General features: G+C 41.6%; 1 long non-coding RNA gene across 1 annotated transcript; it reads right to left on the bottom strand.

The window, feature by feature from the left end:
* Window positions 1-305: 305 nt before the first annotated feature.
* Window positions 306-6,522, bottom strand: LOC122117651. Its single transcript, XR_006149218.1, has 3 exons — window positions 6,468-6,522; window positions 3,604-3,755; window positions 306-377 (listed from the first exon to the last, which is right to left on the bottom strand). It is a non-coding gene; the product is annotated as an uncharacterized LOC122117651 (long non-coding RNA).
* Window positions 6,523-15,413: the final 8,891 nt, after the last annotated feature.

Here is a 15,413-nt window from a genome sequence, read left to right as displayed (position 1 = left end):
CCCTTTGTACAACTACTTCAAGATCTTTTTTAAAAATAAGATGAAAAAAAGAATAGTCCCTGCATTCAAAGAGCAGCATTTTTTAAAAAAGCAATTATACAAGTCATATTTAACAGCTGCTGCAATCATTTCATATTTGTTTATAGTGAAATATAATTCATATGCTATAAAATGCAAAGTATAAAATTGGATTGTTATTGTATCATTGGATTTTCATATATTTCTAGGATACTTTGTGTTTTTAAAAACACAAACCAATTGAATAAAAAAGTCAGATTGATCTACTGTTTTTGTCTGCACAACCACAACACTGGGCTTGGTTTATTGAACAGATTTTTCACTGTGATGGCGTTGCATCATCTGTGGTTGCTTATGCCCTAAAGGGAGGAGGAAAGAGACATTAGGATGTTCAGTGCAGAACTGGAGGAGAGATCTACCCTAAGGAAAGATGTGTTGACCTCTGTTGTAAGCCACTATCACATATGGTGGCTCCAGTAAGCATTTTCTTTTCTGCCCCTTACTTAGCCTTGCTAGTTCTGGTATCTTCCACAGCATCTCACCGTTCTATTCTTACAGGAATATACCTTAAGAAGGTCTCTAGCTAGAGTTGAAAGATAGAAGCCTCATATATACCTCATATAAATTATGCCGACATGCAAATACCAGAAAACTTCCCATGATTTAGTTTTAACTGACTGGGTAAAAAAAATGTCTCACAGAGATTTTTCACTATATATTTTTGGACTTGAAATATGAAATGCTTGTTATTACAAGAAACATTGCTGAGTAAGTTAATGGGACCCATATAGGGATTGGGCAATCTGAATTGGATTTCTAGCTTTACCCAAATTTTGCTTTAATGTCTCGTTTTCTTGTGAAGATGAAGCTGACCTCCTTTCTGAGGTCTGCAAAGTAGTAAGGTAGATAGGTTGCAGGTAGAGGTTCGCAGATTAGTAAAAAGAATTTACCAAGCTGGTGGTATGGCTCAACTGGTAGAGTCCCAGCTGAGCAGGCATGAGGCCACGAGTCCAAAAGCAAATAATAATAAGAAAGCAGATGTTATCATCCTAACTACTCAGGAGACTGAGACCTGGAAGATAGCAGTTCAAAGATATCCTGAGCAGAAAAGTCCATGCAAGATTCTATTTCCAATTAACCAGCAAAAAGCAGGCCAGAGGTATGGTTCAAATGGTAGAGTGCTACCAAAAAATTATGACAAAAGAGAAAAAGAGAAACAAGTTTATTAAAATGCTAGTACAAGCCGGGCGCTGGTGGCTCACGCCTGTAATCCTAGCTACTCAGGAGGCTGAGATCTGAGGATCACGGTTCAAAGCCAGACCGGGCAGGAGAGACCATGAGACTCCTATCTCCAATAAACCACCAGAAAACCGGAAGTGGCACTGTAGCTCAAGTGGTAGAGCGCTCGCCTTGAGCTGAAGAGCTGAGGGACAGCGCCCAGGCCCAGAGTTCAAGCCCCACGGCCGACAAAAAAAAAAAAAAAAAAAAGCTAGTACAAGAAAGGAGGGACAACTAGGCAGAGGGGTGTAGCCCTGTAGATGGTGGTGTTAGTACCACTGCTGCTCCTCCTGCTGCAGCTAGTACTGCACAGACAATTCACTTCCTCCTTCTAAAATAAGGATACAGGAGTGAAGTAATGCTATCTTGGCATCTTAATAAAAGTTAATAGACAATGGGGACCTTCTGAGAACTCTAGAAGTGATAGAAGACATTCTTTTGGTTGCAAATATGTCTTGAGTTGTTGAGTTCCAGGAAACTCACGCTCCCTCTAGATAACTGGGATTCAGATTGCCCTTTCATATTCTTCTGGATTGTCTGCTCTGTGTATGACACTTCTATTAAAAAATAAGTACCCTCGTCTGGCTTGCTTTGTTTTATGTGTAACACTTTTGTTAAGGCTTGGTCTCTATCCAAAGCATGTAGTTCTTGTCTCTAAAAGCTATGTGCTAGTTCTGTTCTCGGCTGAAGATCTTTGAGACAGGAGTCCATCTGCAGACCACCAGTGCTCTAATAAAGACTCCTGATTTGACCTCTCAAAATGTGGCTTCTCTGTTTTCTCGCCATACAACACTTCCACCTTTTCATGCACTTGACTCATCTGTATTCCATCTGGATGTTGGTATTTCTCCATCTACCATGTCCCCTTAAGTGAGAGTTTCCTTCACACTTTGGACCTGAACACTCTCCTACTAGTAGCTATTTTCCTAGGGCTTATCTAATTGGTGGGCAATCATCCATTAATTCTAAAAGTTCCAGAAGCACTCATTATCTTGGACAATACTGATTCCATCAGAAGACAACTTTGGAACATCACCAGTAGATTTGGGAAAGAGTAAATTAGACTAATGTTCTTCACAGAGTTTGTGACCAGCTCCTGAAGACATCAGAATCACAGATGAAATTCACCATTGTAAATGTTTTAAGACCACAACAATCACACTACTGCCTGCCATTTATCTACTCTTACATAAATCTCAATATACGTTCTTCTTCCTTATCTCACTCATTTTCACATTTTCCTTGTGATATCCCCACTTACTACAGGCAATGAGATTCCCAGAAATTAGATAAGAAGAGCAGGACCCAGAAAAGTGACTTGCCTGTGATGGGAAAGGTGGCTCTTCTCTCCTAGATCCTTTATTATTCTTTCACCCCCCAAAGCTTGCCTGCTTTCTCCTCTGAACTATTCTGTGATAGTTTTTCCTATGATTTGCTAATGACTTGTCAGTTCCATTCTCATTACTTAGGTGCACCTGCTGACATTAAAAAGTATGTCATGAGTACATTTGGCAGTTAATTTTATTCACTGTCTCCCTTCTGTTTCATAGATTCCTGTGAGTTTGGGTTAATTAAGCTGAGTACTTTTTCCTTCTCCCTTACTCCTCCTCCTACTCCTCTCCCTCTCTCCCTCCCTCTCTAAACAAACTGGTGATTCTCTAGGTGAATCAGCAGTGGAGGTTTCCTGGGGCTATGAGCCTCAGGAATCCTCAGGTCCTTCCCCAGTAGAGCCCAGGACCATATGCAGGGCTTCTGGATACCAATGACAAGACTGTGCACAGTTGCTTTTGAGTATATGTATATGCATCATCCTTTTCTTCTTTAAAAGGTATATGACCGATGGTGGGCTTGGCCTCTATACCCGTCGCCTGAACCGGCTCCCCGATGGGATGGCTGTGGTACGGGAGACCCTGCAAAGAAATACCTCCCTGGGCCTTGGAGATGCTGACAGGTAAGCTTGCTGCACTTGGGGTTAAGATATAGCAGTAATTCCATGGGGACTGAGAAGTGAGGGTGTGTATTAGGAGGGTGTGTATTAGGAAAGTGTAGCCCAAAGAGAGGTAGGGTAATCTGAGCCTGCACAGTAGATAAAAGGACTGCTGCCATTCCTGGGTGCTTTGTTTTTGTGTAGGATGGTATGTGGTTTTGTTGTTTTGTTGTTTCTGCTAATACTGAGGAATTGATCCCAGGCCCTTACACATGCTCACACTGAGCTACATCCCAGTCCTAGAGTGGTGTGTTCTGAGAATAAGAACATAGAATTCCACCTTAGGTAGTTTTGTTGTTGTTTTGACTGTTGCTACCTACCTCTGTCAGCTCCGTAGGCCCCAGGGATCCTTCTTACTTCCTCTCTCATTAGTCAGCTTTCTAGGTATTGCACCTTGTAACCACCCAGATCTATGTGCAGAGAGGAGTGCTAGCGTTGGCTGAGTAAGCTTTGCCATAGGGCTTTCTGTTGCCTAGTAACAAGAGGCAAGGCTTACGGATGCAGATCCATACAGCACATACTGAGTAAACTGACATTCTAAGGATGATTCCGGCTTTATGGATGCCACTGGCAGAGACCACACTTCAGTGAAGAAAGAGAGCTATTTGGCCTCCCAGTTTTTAGAATTTACTCTGACATACACTGATTCTATGACCTTGAACAACTATTCAAGGAAGAATTTGGACTGCCTGATTTCCAAGGTCCCTGCCAACTCTAGTACACTACTGTATTTCTGGATAACAGAGCGGATCAGATGTCAAATACTCTAGTGATCTGACTGTTCAATGATTTTTCTGGCTTACTTCTTTCTACATCTGGACTGATGAGACATAACTGAGATAAGCATGGCTCAAAGTAACTAAATACTTTTAGGGTGCTCAGGTTTTGTAAAGCGAATGAGTAGCATGAGTTCACCTCCCTGCTGCTTCCTAGCAGAGCATGCTTTTCATAAAGATCTGGATGACTTGTGTAGTTCTCTGGCTTCAGAGAAGCAGGGAGTACGTTGAACAGATACTAAAATCACACCCAGAAATGGAATTTGCTGAAGAGGAATATTCATTCTCCCTAGGGGAGGGCTGGAAAGCCTGGGCTGTAGAGAGATCTAGATTATCAAGAACTTGGGATCTGGCCTCTATCATTGAGTCCTGACTCAACATGAGTCCTCAGTTCATAAGGTGGTCATTTATATTACAGATAGCAGAAGGCTATCTATTAGCGTTCTAGCTCAACACAGCTTTTCCCCCCTATAATAAATGAAAATACTAGTAGAAAATTCCATAGAAACAGCCATTTGAGACCTGCTCTTTCTAAGCTGTCAACTTTTATGTAACTAAAATCTTTATAGTGAACATTAACAGTAGGAAAAAAAAAACATTGTTATAATACCCCCATCGTTGATTTTATAATTTACCAAATTATTCTGCTTGTTTGTGTTCTCCTGTAATCATGTAGTTGGTTTATAAATCTGTTAGTCTAAGTACAGGCCTTCCAAAATGAATCCCCCTGTATAGCAAAAGAAGAATCCAGGCCTGGCAGTTTAATTTAATGCTTCACTGCTAGGTTAATGGAATTATGATGGATCACAGCTGAGCTTGTTTCTGTGTTTTGGAGATAGAAGATTTGGGAGTGATGCCGGAAAGTTAGCACTTCTTACACTGTCTTTGTTCAAGCCTGTGTGTTTGAATCACATGGACAACAGTATCTTTTTGATCCTTCTCAGACTAACATATTAAGGTGTGATCATTTAAGATTAAATGGTTAACTAACTAAGTTTTACTGAAAGACTTCAAGATGGATTTGGCCTCTACACTCATCTTTATATAAATAAATAAGGTTTAATATTAATACACTTCTTTCTATTTTATTTAAGTTCTGACTTGTAGGCAAGGAAATATTTTACATTGCTCTAGAAAATGATAAATTTCTTTCACCTCCAAAGTTACTATGAACAGACCACACTGATGCTTACAGAAATGTATTTGTTTATATAGAGTTATATAGAGTTTCTGTAAAGCTGTCTATGTAAACTTCTTACAAAGAATATATTCACAAAGTAGGAGGCTCATATTGGCAGTATAGAAATAATTTTAGATGATGAATAAGAAAATATTTCTCTCTGCCACTTATATTTTAATTTACTTTTATTATTTATTTTTGTGCTGTTACTGGGGCTTGAGCTCAAGGCCTTATGCTCTTGCTTAGTTTTTTCAATCAAGGCTGGTGCTCTACCACTTGAACCATACTTCCACTTCTGCCTTTCTGCTGTTAATTGGACATAAAACTTTCTCAGATTTGTCTGACTGGGCTGATATCAAACCTTGATCCTCAGATCTCAGCCTGCTGAGTAATTAGGATTATAGACATGAGCCACTAGTGACCAGTTAGTTATATTTTAATTTTTTAAAGTTATAATTAGCACATCAAACCCAGGAAAATAGTTCTTTTTTGTGCCTGTCCTGGGGCTTGAACTCAGGACCTAGGTGCTGTTCCTGAGCTTTTATGCTCAAGGCTAGTGCTCTACCACTTGAGCCACAGCTCCACTTTTGGCTTTTTTGGTAGTTAGAGTTACTTTCTTATTTGGACTAGCTTTAAACCATGATCCTCAGATTTCAGCCCACTCAGTAGCTAGGATTACAGACCTGAGCCACTAGCACCCAGCAAGGAAAATATTTCTTAAGGTAAGAGTAGTATGGAATATGAAATACTACAGATCGTAAATATGCAAATGACTATAATTTGGATAATACTATTCTTGTTCTTGTAATTAAAAGATATGTTTTTTTAAACAACTAGACAAGTGACCAGAATTTGTCCCTTACATAAAAACAAGGGTTCCTAAAAAAGAGTTCCCTAAAAATACAAGGGTTCAAGAGCTAAAATATTTCAAGAAGTTCAAGAAATCCCAATTTGTTTGGACAACAAAGCATATAAGTTCTACAAAGGAAATAGCGAAAGTACTGAAAGATTAGGCCTGATTAGACCTCATTAAGAGGAAGACAACATTAAAAAAAGTCACAGCACCTTGTGAAAAGAAAACCATTAACCAAGTAGCAGCTCAGGAGGATAGCGGCTATTCCTTAGGCCTTAAAAAAGCACTCACTTCCCAGACAAACCTTGGCTATTTGTAACAAGATATGGCCGGGGTATCTTTGGGTTATTAAAAGTAACTGATAGGACTGTATACCTTTAGGGCCCAGGAGATAGAGACCTTGTCAGTTTGTGAGCCCTGTATGTCACCAGCCGGCTTCTGAGAAATAATAAACATAGATAGGTAATTCTAAATGCCAAGTTTGCCCTTGATCTCCTGTCACTCTGCTTGGTTGCCACCTCTGGGCTCCAGTTCTTTCCTGATAGTGATCAGTGGCCCCTTCCAGCAGACTAGATCCAGCCATCTGAGAGAGAAGGATCAAAAGGAACAAATGGAGGAGCCTCATCATGAGTCCTAGACCCTAGATAACAGACAAATGAAGGACACATTGGGAGGAAAAAGAAATATGAAAAGCAGGGCCAAGAGACTGGGCTGACAATAAAATAAAGTTTGTTGGATTCTGCCAGTTTCTACATGTACTAGGGTACCCTTAGAACAGGTCCAAAGTCTTTAAGCCCCAGTGAATTAGGTGCTTTGAAAGCTAAAAACTTCAGCTTTGGGGAAGTCTCCACTTATGAATACATTTCTCAGTCACTCCAAAGCATCACTATGTTCGCTACCCTATACCAGCCTTGTACCTTAACATGTTGAATTGAACCTTGACAGTTGAATTCTTCTCCTAACTGGGATCCCAGAGTGAGGATCACAGAAGTCAGGCTCAGTCTGCACATTAGAACAGGAGGACTTTGGAACTACTTGGTAACTTTCTCCAAATCATTAATGCTGATTCAGTGGCTTTTTCTTTTTAAATAAACTGAGATTTAAATTTAGGGCCTTAAGCTGAGGTTAGGGCTAGGGCAGGTGGTCTACTACATGAGCCTCTCACTCCCCCAGCCCTTTTGCTTTCATTATTTTTCAAATAAGGTCTTGTATGTCACCAGCTGGCTTCTGAGAAATAATAAACATAGATAGTTAATTTTAAATGCCAAGTTTGCCCTTGATCTCCCGTCACTCTTCTTGGTTGCCACCTCTGGGCATTTTTGCCAGGGCTGGCTTAGAACACACTTCTATTTATGCTTCCATCATAGCTGAGATGACAGGAATGTACCACCACATCCAGTTTTTAACTGGTTGAGATGGGGGCGGAGTGTCTCGTGAAATTTTTGCCCAAGTTTGTTTCAAACTGCTATCCTTAGGACCTCAACCTCTTCAATAAGTAGGATAATAAGTGTAAACCACTGTACTTGACTCCCATTGTTTTTAGTAATTTGGGCAGTGAAGCCACATTACTTTAAACCTACCAAAAACTAGCGGAAAAAACAACAACAAAATGTGGTATAAAGTTAGCCTGGGGCTGGAAATGTGGCTTAGGGGCGGAGTGCTTGCCTAGCATGCATGAAGCCCTGGTTTGTATCACATAAACCAAAAGAGCCTGAAGTGGTTCTATGGCTCAAGTGGTAGAGAGCTAGCTTTGAGCAAAAAGAAGCTCAGGAACACTGAGTTCAAGGACCTGAGTTCAAGCCCAGAGACTGCAAAAAAAAAAAAAAAAAAAGAAAGCCTGTAGGTAGGTGTCAGTGGGTTACACATATAATCCTAACTACTCAGGAAGCCAAGATCTGAGGATCCTATTTCAAAGCTAGCCAGTCAGGAAAGCCTGTGAGACTCTTATTGCCAATAAACAACCAAGAAAAGCTAGAAGTGGAGCTATGGTTTGAGTGGTAGAGTACTTGCCTTGAGCAAAAAAGCTTAAGGACAGTTCTCAACTCTGAGTTCAAGCCCTAGGACTGGCACATACAAAAAAAAAAAAAAGAAAGGAAGGAAGGAAGGAAGGGAGGGAGGGAAAGAGGGAAGCAGGGAGGGAGGGAGGGAAGGAAAGAAGGAAAGGAAGAAGGAAAGGAAGGAAGGAAGAAAAGAAAAAAAAGAAAGAAAGGAGAAAGAAAAGCCCGAGACCTCAATGTAATTAAAACTTCCCTCCAACATAAAGGAGAAACTGGTTTTCCCCTTTATGCTACAAGTGTTAAATCACCCTCCAGGTTACCTATGTGTGAGGCATTGAAATCCCTCTTTTAGGAAAGGATTGAGTCACCAGTCTGACTGCTCAGCCTGCATTTGGGGTCCTGCCCTGGCGCTGTGATTTATCCCACTTTCAGCTTGAATTGAAAGGCCACTCTAGCACTGAGTCCCACTGTGTGAGGGGGTAACTATGCAACCTGGTATTTGATTAGTCTGCCAAGCTAAGACTGCTCCCTTTACTAACCTACTCCCCCTTCCCTCCCTATACTTCTTACCCAGAGTATCACTGCTTCTGCTTGGCTTTGTGATTTGTGAGGAACTAAATATCCTCCTGGCACCAGGCAATGCAGGCAGAATGGGTAGGGAGTATGCCAGTTGTTTTATTAGGCATAGTCTTTGCTGGGACACATAGAAGAGAAGGAGCAGAACTGTCTTCTGTTATAAGCCCTCAGTAGGTGTGATAACCATCCCCAAGTATCTACATGTCTGAGTCTCTAGAATCTGGGGATGTAGTGTGTTATATAGCAAATGGGGATATGGATAACATTATATAGGGAGATTAATTACCTTGGATCATCCAGAAAGGCCCTATGTGATCATGAATTCCTTAAAAGTAGAAGAGTCAGGGGCTGAAGGCCTGGCTCAGTTGGTAAAGTGCTAGCCAATGAGCAAAAGAGTCAGCTGCTGAGTTGGAGATCCAGTCTTTCTTTCTAAAAAGAAAGAAAGTAGAAGAGAGAGGCAGAAGGGCTCAGTGTGCTGTTGCTGACCTTGACAATAGGGAAGTATCCTTTGGAAGGGATGAGGCAGAGTAAGTACTCCCCTCCAGAAATGAATGCAACTTAGCCCAGAACCCTATTGGAACTATGAAATAATATTTTATATTTTTAGTAACTGTTTATATTCATTTGCTACAACCACAATAGAAGCCCAATACAAACTTTTATCAGTTAAAAAAATGTTACAATTTTCTCATGGTTTTTGGTATGCTAGGAACTGTGCCAAGCACCTTACAAATAATAGCTTATTTACACCTTGTCTGGACCCTCTGAGAGAACATATTATCTGGGCTTTGTAGACAAGGCAGTGGTACTCAGAGAGGCTTAGTGAAGGAACTCAAGGTTACACAAGCTGAGAAGAGAACCCCAGGCCCCTCCTTGTGGAGGTATTTTCATTTCCTTATTCCACGCCCTAATCTTGGTGATAACTTTTTAAATGAGCCCTCCACTCACTAAAAATACAAATGATGCTCAAATGGCTAGAAATGTGAGAGCAATCCTGAAATACACCGTAAAGCATAAGAGGAATAGTTTCTGGCTCATCTCTCCCTAACCCAGAATTCTTACAGGTATATACTTTTAGGTTAGGTTAGATTTGCCCTCAACCAATTCCATCAGTAACTTACTTCCTTTCCTTTCCTTTCCTCTCCTCTCCTCTCCTCTCCTCTCCTCTCCTCTCCCCTCCTCTCCTCTCCTCTCCTCTCCTCTCCCCCTCCTCTCCTCTCCTCTCCTCTCCCCTCCCCTCCCCTCCCCTCCCCTCCCCTCCCCTCCCCTCCCCTCCCCTCTCCTCTCCTCTCCTCTCGTGTCCTCTCCTCTCCTTTCCTTTTCTCTCCTTTCCTTTCCTTTCTTTTTTCCTTTTCCCTTTCCTTTTTCCTTTTCCTTTTCCCTTTCCTTTTTCCTTTTCCTTTTCCCTTTCCTTTCCTTTCCTTTTTTTTTTTTTGGGGGGGGGGGGGTTGGGAGGCTTGAACTGAGGGCCTGAGCACTGTCTCTGAGCTTCTTTTTGCTCAAGGCTAGCACTCTACCACTAGAGCCACAAAACCACTTGTAGCCTGTTCTGTTTACATGGTACCAAGGAATTGAACCCAGGACTTTGTACATGCTAGGCAAGTACTCTACCACTAAGCACATTCTCAGTCCCCCTTTCTTTTTTCCTCCTTTCTCCTTCCCCTTCTCTTTTGCTGGCACTGAGTTTTGAACTCAAGACATGCTTATCTGGCCTCTACCAATTGAGCTATTATTCCAGTGCCAAAGATTATAACTTTTTAATATAAAGGTGGGCCAGTTTATTCACTGGTCTCCTTGGGAGAGTTCTGTTTGTAAGGTCAGACTAACTGAAGTTTTTTTTTTTTGGAGGGGGAGCGGGGGGGGGGGGGGGGGGGGAAGAAGGGGGTCCGGTGGTGGGGCCTAACTCTGGGCCTGGGCACTGTCCCTCAGCTCTTCAGCTCAAGGTTAGCGCTCTACCACTTGAGCCACAGCGCCACTTCTGGCTTTTTTTTTCTTTTTGCTTATGTGATGCTGGGGAATCGAACCCAAGGCCTCATGCATGCAAGGCAAGCACTCTACTACTGAGCCACCTTCCCAGAAACCTTCCCAAAACCATGCAGTTTTGTTTTTTAGGTGGAGGATTTTCTAGGATTTTCCTAGGAAAATCCAGGACCATCAAAATATATACAGATAAAATTTTGTCTTTCCTGATATTGGCTTGGCCTCTGTATTAATCACTATCTGTTGCTGTGATAAGACACTTGAGCAAATCCCTATGAAGTGAGGTCTATGGTCAGTAGGCTCCATTGTTCTTAGACCTGTGGTAGGCAAAAACATCCTGGTAGGAGAAAATACATGCTCACCTAGTGGCAGCAGAAAGCAGAGAAAGATGGGAAAGAGCTATGGACAAGATATAAAGATATAACCACCAAAGGCATGTTCCTACTGACATATTGCCTCAATCAGGCCCTATTTAGTATGAACACATCAATGGATCAACCCATGGAGTAGTTAGCACCTCATGATCTATTCACTTTTCAATAGCACCACTAGCTAGAGTCCAAGCATTCAAAAACACACAAGCCTCTGGGAATTATGTTTAGAGTCACACCATAAAAGCCATGGAGTCAATTTCAGGGAGTTCCCTCCCCTAGTGCCTGGAGGTCTTCCAGATGCCAGAAAATGTTTCAAGGAGCACCCTTAAAAAAAAATAAAAGCTCCTCTCCTGCTGCCTTCTCCATTTCTGTGTGTATTGTTCAGTCAGTTCCTAATTTTGCCATGATCACCAAGAGCAGCATGACCCCCATTTGACCATTAATCCATCTTCATACATCTCTGATATTTGAGCCCTACCAGTGGTAGTAGTAAGAAAATAACCACCTGTGCTGTCTAGTGTAATAGCCAACTAGTGAAATTGGCTACTCAAATGGCTCACGCCTGTAATCCTAGCTACTGAAGAGGCTGAGATCTGAGGATCACCATTTGAATCCAGCTGGGAAGGAAAATTCATGAGACTCTTATCTACAATTTACCTCCAAAAAGTCAGAAGTGAAACTGTGGCTCAAGTGATAGAGTACTAGCCTTCAACAAAAATGCTTAGGGACAGCACCAGAAATAGCACCAAAAACCAAACAAACAAAGAAAAAAACCCCACAACAACAAAACACTAACATTGCAAGTTTAGTGTATTAGTTAGACAATTCACATTTCAAGTGCTTACCTCCCAGTAGTCCTATTGGTCATATAAAAATGTATAAAGCATTTTTCTCATTACAGAAAGTTCTTTTGGTATACACTGTTTCAGTTAATCTCACAAAAGGCAGTTGTGGAGTAAAGAGAAGATATATTTGCTATAAGAGTATCTGGGTTCTGGCCTGGCCTGGTAGTTCATGTTGGAGGCTGAGGAGTTCAAGACCAACCTGCAACTGTCTCAATACACACAGACAAAGTTCCCCTGGTTCTACTTCTTGTTCTCTTAAGCAAGGCACTTCGTTCCCGCAAGTTTTGAGCTTTTTTCTCAAAAATAAGGACTCACAGGACTATGGTAAGGACTGAATGGGGTCAGCGACACCAAAGACAAGTGCTCTTCCTGGGTCCTATAAAGTCTTCAGGGCAGTCTGGGCCCTATTCCTCTACAACTTATTTTTCTTTATACTTTAATTAATTAACACATACTTAAGTTCTCTTCCTTCTGTAGAAGCTTGTAACAAGTACAAGTAATTAAAGAAGACATAAATTAAAGACACATAGCATTAGAACCATGTGACCTGTAGAAAAAGGAGAAGGGGAGAGGGAGAAAGAAAGGGAAAGAGGGAGAGAGAATCCAGTTCTACATGGTTGCTTTTTGTCTTAAATTTAGGACTTCAAGCTTGTTTAACTTCCTTGCCCACAGCTGCCACTCCACCACCACCTGGTACTCTATAACTTGAGCTATGCCTCCAGCCTCACTTTTTGCTTATTTTAAGAGATGGAATCTTGTGGACTTTTCTGTCCTGACTGGCTTCAAGCCATCATACTCTGGATCTCAGCCTCCTAAGTAGCTAGGATTATAGGCCTAATCATCAGGGTTTCATTTCTGAGCAGTAATTATTGGCACAAGAGAAAATAAACTTGTTTTGCTTCCCCCCACCCCAACTTTTTTTTTTTTTTTTTTGGTCAGTCATGGAGCTTGAACTCTGGGCTGGGTGCTGTCTCTGAGCTGTTCAGCTCAAGGCTAGTGCTCTACCACTTTGAGCCACAGCACCACTTCTAGTTTTCTGGCGGTAAATTGGAGATAAGAGTCTTACAGACTTTCCTGCCCAAACTGGTTTCAAATTGTAATCTTCAGATCTCAGCCTCCTGAGCTAGGATCCTCAGCTAGGATCACAGGTGTGAGCCACCGACACCTGGCTTCCTCTATAATTTCTAACATGCTATTTTGTGTGCATGTTTTCTGGCTTAGGCTAGTCAGTTGATTTCTTTCTGTCTCTCTGTCTCTCTCTCTCCCCCCTCCACTCTCTCTCTTTACACAAACACACACACACACACACACATACCTTTCATCTCCCTCCTTCTCTTCCTCATTTTTCTTTCTTTGCTCTCTCTTTTTGAGTATCTCGTAACTCCTTGTGATACCCATTTACTGTCCAAGAGCATTTTCAGTCCAGCATTCTAGGGCTATTTCCATTCTCTAGGGACAAAAGAAAGTCCCCAGTACATCAGTGATCTTCATTGTATTTCTCTCCATCTCCTTTCCTTCCTCTCCTGCTTGTGTATAGCAAGGTGAAACCAAGTAGTTGAGTGGAAAAGTCACTTTCATTTTAAAGCTCATAAAAGGAGCCTTGAGGCAAATCTCCTATTTCCGTGGTAACAGGGTGATAATTACTGTACTGGCCTTCCCCAAGGGCTCATGCTTTTCTGTTAGTACTACTGGCTTCCTTTTTAGGTAAGAGCTGCTGCTTGTTGAATCTGTGGGCAGGGGCCACCTGGGCCGAACAAGGGGGTGGTGTTGACAGGAAACAAACCATCTGTACCTTAAGCCACAGAAAGGAATTCTCTGGGGGTTGTAAAGAGCAGGGAAACAGTAGTCTGCAGAGGTACATTTCTCTTGCATGCTGTGTTCTTACTTAAAAAGAAAGGAAGAAAACTTATGGTGGTCCCATAAGTCTCTCCCACTCCCTTGCCCACCGTCACCTTGGTTCTGTAACTTTGTTATACCACAGAAGCACAGGTGAGAGGGGCTGGGAGCTAGTGAACATAATTGTGCCCTCGAAAGTATGAACAAAGAAGAAAAGCAGATTTGAGAAAATCCAGAATGGCGAAACTTTATGCTTACTGTCCTAACAAAGGCTCAAAGAAAGGCCCTAAACTGCAGTCCAAATGTGTCCTACAACACAAAATACATAATGCACGAATTTTCTTTGTGGGTTTGTTTGTTTGTTTGTTTGTGTCAGTACAGTGTGTCAGGGCCTAAGTGTTGTCTCTTAGCTATTGTGCTCAAGGCTGGTTGGTGCTCTACCACTTAAACTACAGCTCCACTTCGGGCTTTTTGTAGTTAATTGGAAAAAAAAATCTCACAGATTTTCCTGCCAGGATTGAGTATAGGTGACACTTAATCTGTTTTAATCTAGTGATCTGGAAAGTCATTTATCAGTTCTGCTGTGTTACAAATAACTCCAAAACACACACACACACACACACACACACACACACACACACACACACACACACACGCCGTTATCCCTGTTATCTGGCACTGCAGGCCAATCTGAGGCTATGTTGTACATATGTTCTTACCCTGGAACTCAGGTTGCTGGAGGGACTAACATTTAGATCACTGAGGAATACCCAAGACAAGGAAAAACAATATAATCAGCCATACACTGTCTCTTAGAGCTTCTGCCTGGGAATAACCACGGAACATCTACTTACTAATCATCAGCCAGAGGAAGTCCTAGAGCTATGCTTCATGCACTGGAGAACAGAAAATACATGGCGAACTATACCAGTGACTTTCAATATTTTATCATATACTAGTGAAAGCTGAGCTTCATGGTTCCCCCATTTCCTGATACTTAACTTACTCTGTTGTGTAATTCATCACATATTTACTGTGTATCTCTGTCAGATCCAATGCAATTACATGGCCTCCAGTAGCTTCTCTGGGTAGGGGAGAGTAAGCAGGTTTTAGTAGGTGAAAAATATGGTAGCTGAATAAGGAGTTGGTAACATATATGTATTTTGATATGTGACAGTTTCAGAAAATATTTACTGAGTATCTACCATACAACAGGCCCTTTGTGACCTAAGTCCAATAGGACATAGTCCCTGCACTCAAGAATCTCACAGTCAAGTGGAAGGGAGAGAAACTGAAATAAGCCACTATGATGCCAAGTACTAAGCAGGTGTTTACCATATTCCTACCTGGGGGTTCTTGCTGTTATCCTAACAAAATGCAGAAGGCTTTTTTTGTTTTGTTTTGGGGGCTTTTATTTTTTGTTTTTGTTTTTTGTCAATGATGGTTTAAAAGATTATTTAGGAACATAGCCCAAACATTATTCCACCCCTAGTTTTACTATGACCGTCTATTGGTCCAGCTTCTCAGCTGAGCTAGCCTAGAGTTGTGAGCAGGAGTTTTTATTTCATATTACTTTACATGTGAATACATTTTCCTCAGGCTGCCTCCAGTAAGTCAGTTGCTCATCACTCAGAGACATTCAGGTCGAAGGCTTGGATGTACTCAGAGTCATCAATTGTCCTCTCTCACTTTACCTCTGAGGTGGTTGAGATT

Source organism: Dipodomys spectabilis, unplaced genomic scaffold (genome assembly GCF_019054845.1).
Source record: "Dipodomys spectabilis isolate Male_0828 unplaced genomic scaffold, ASM1905484v1 ptg000145l, whole genome shotgun sequence".
In the NCBI taxonomy this organism is placed as follows: domain Eukaryota; kingdom Metazoa; phylum Chordata; class Mammalia; order Rodentia; family Heteromyidae; genus Dipodomys; species Dipodomys spectabilis.
This window is presented reverse-complemented; position numbering and strand designations above follow the sequence as displayed.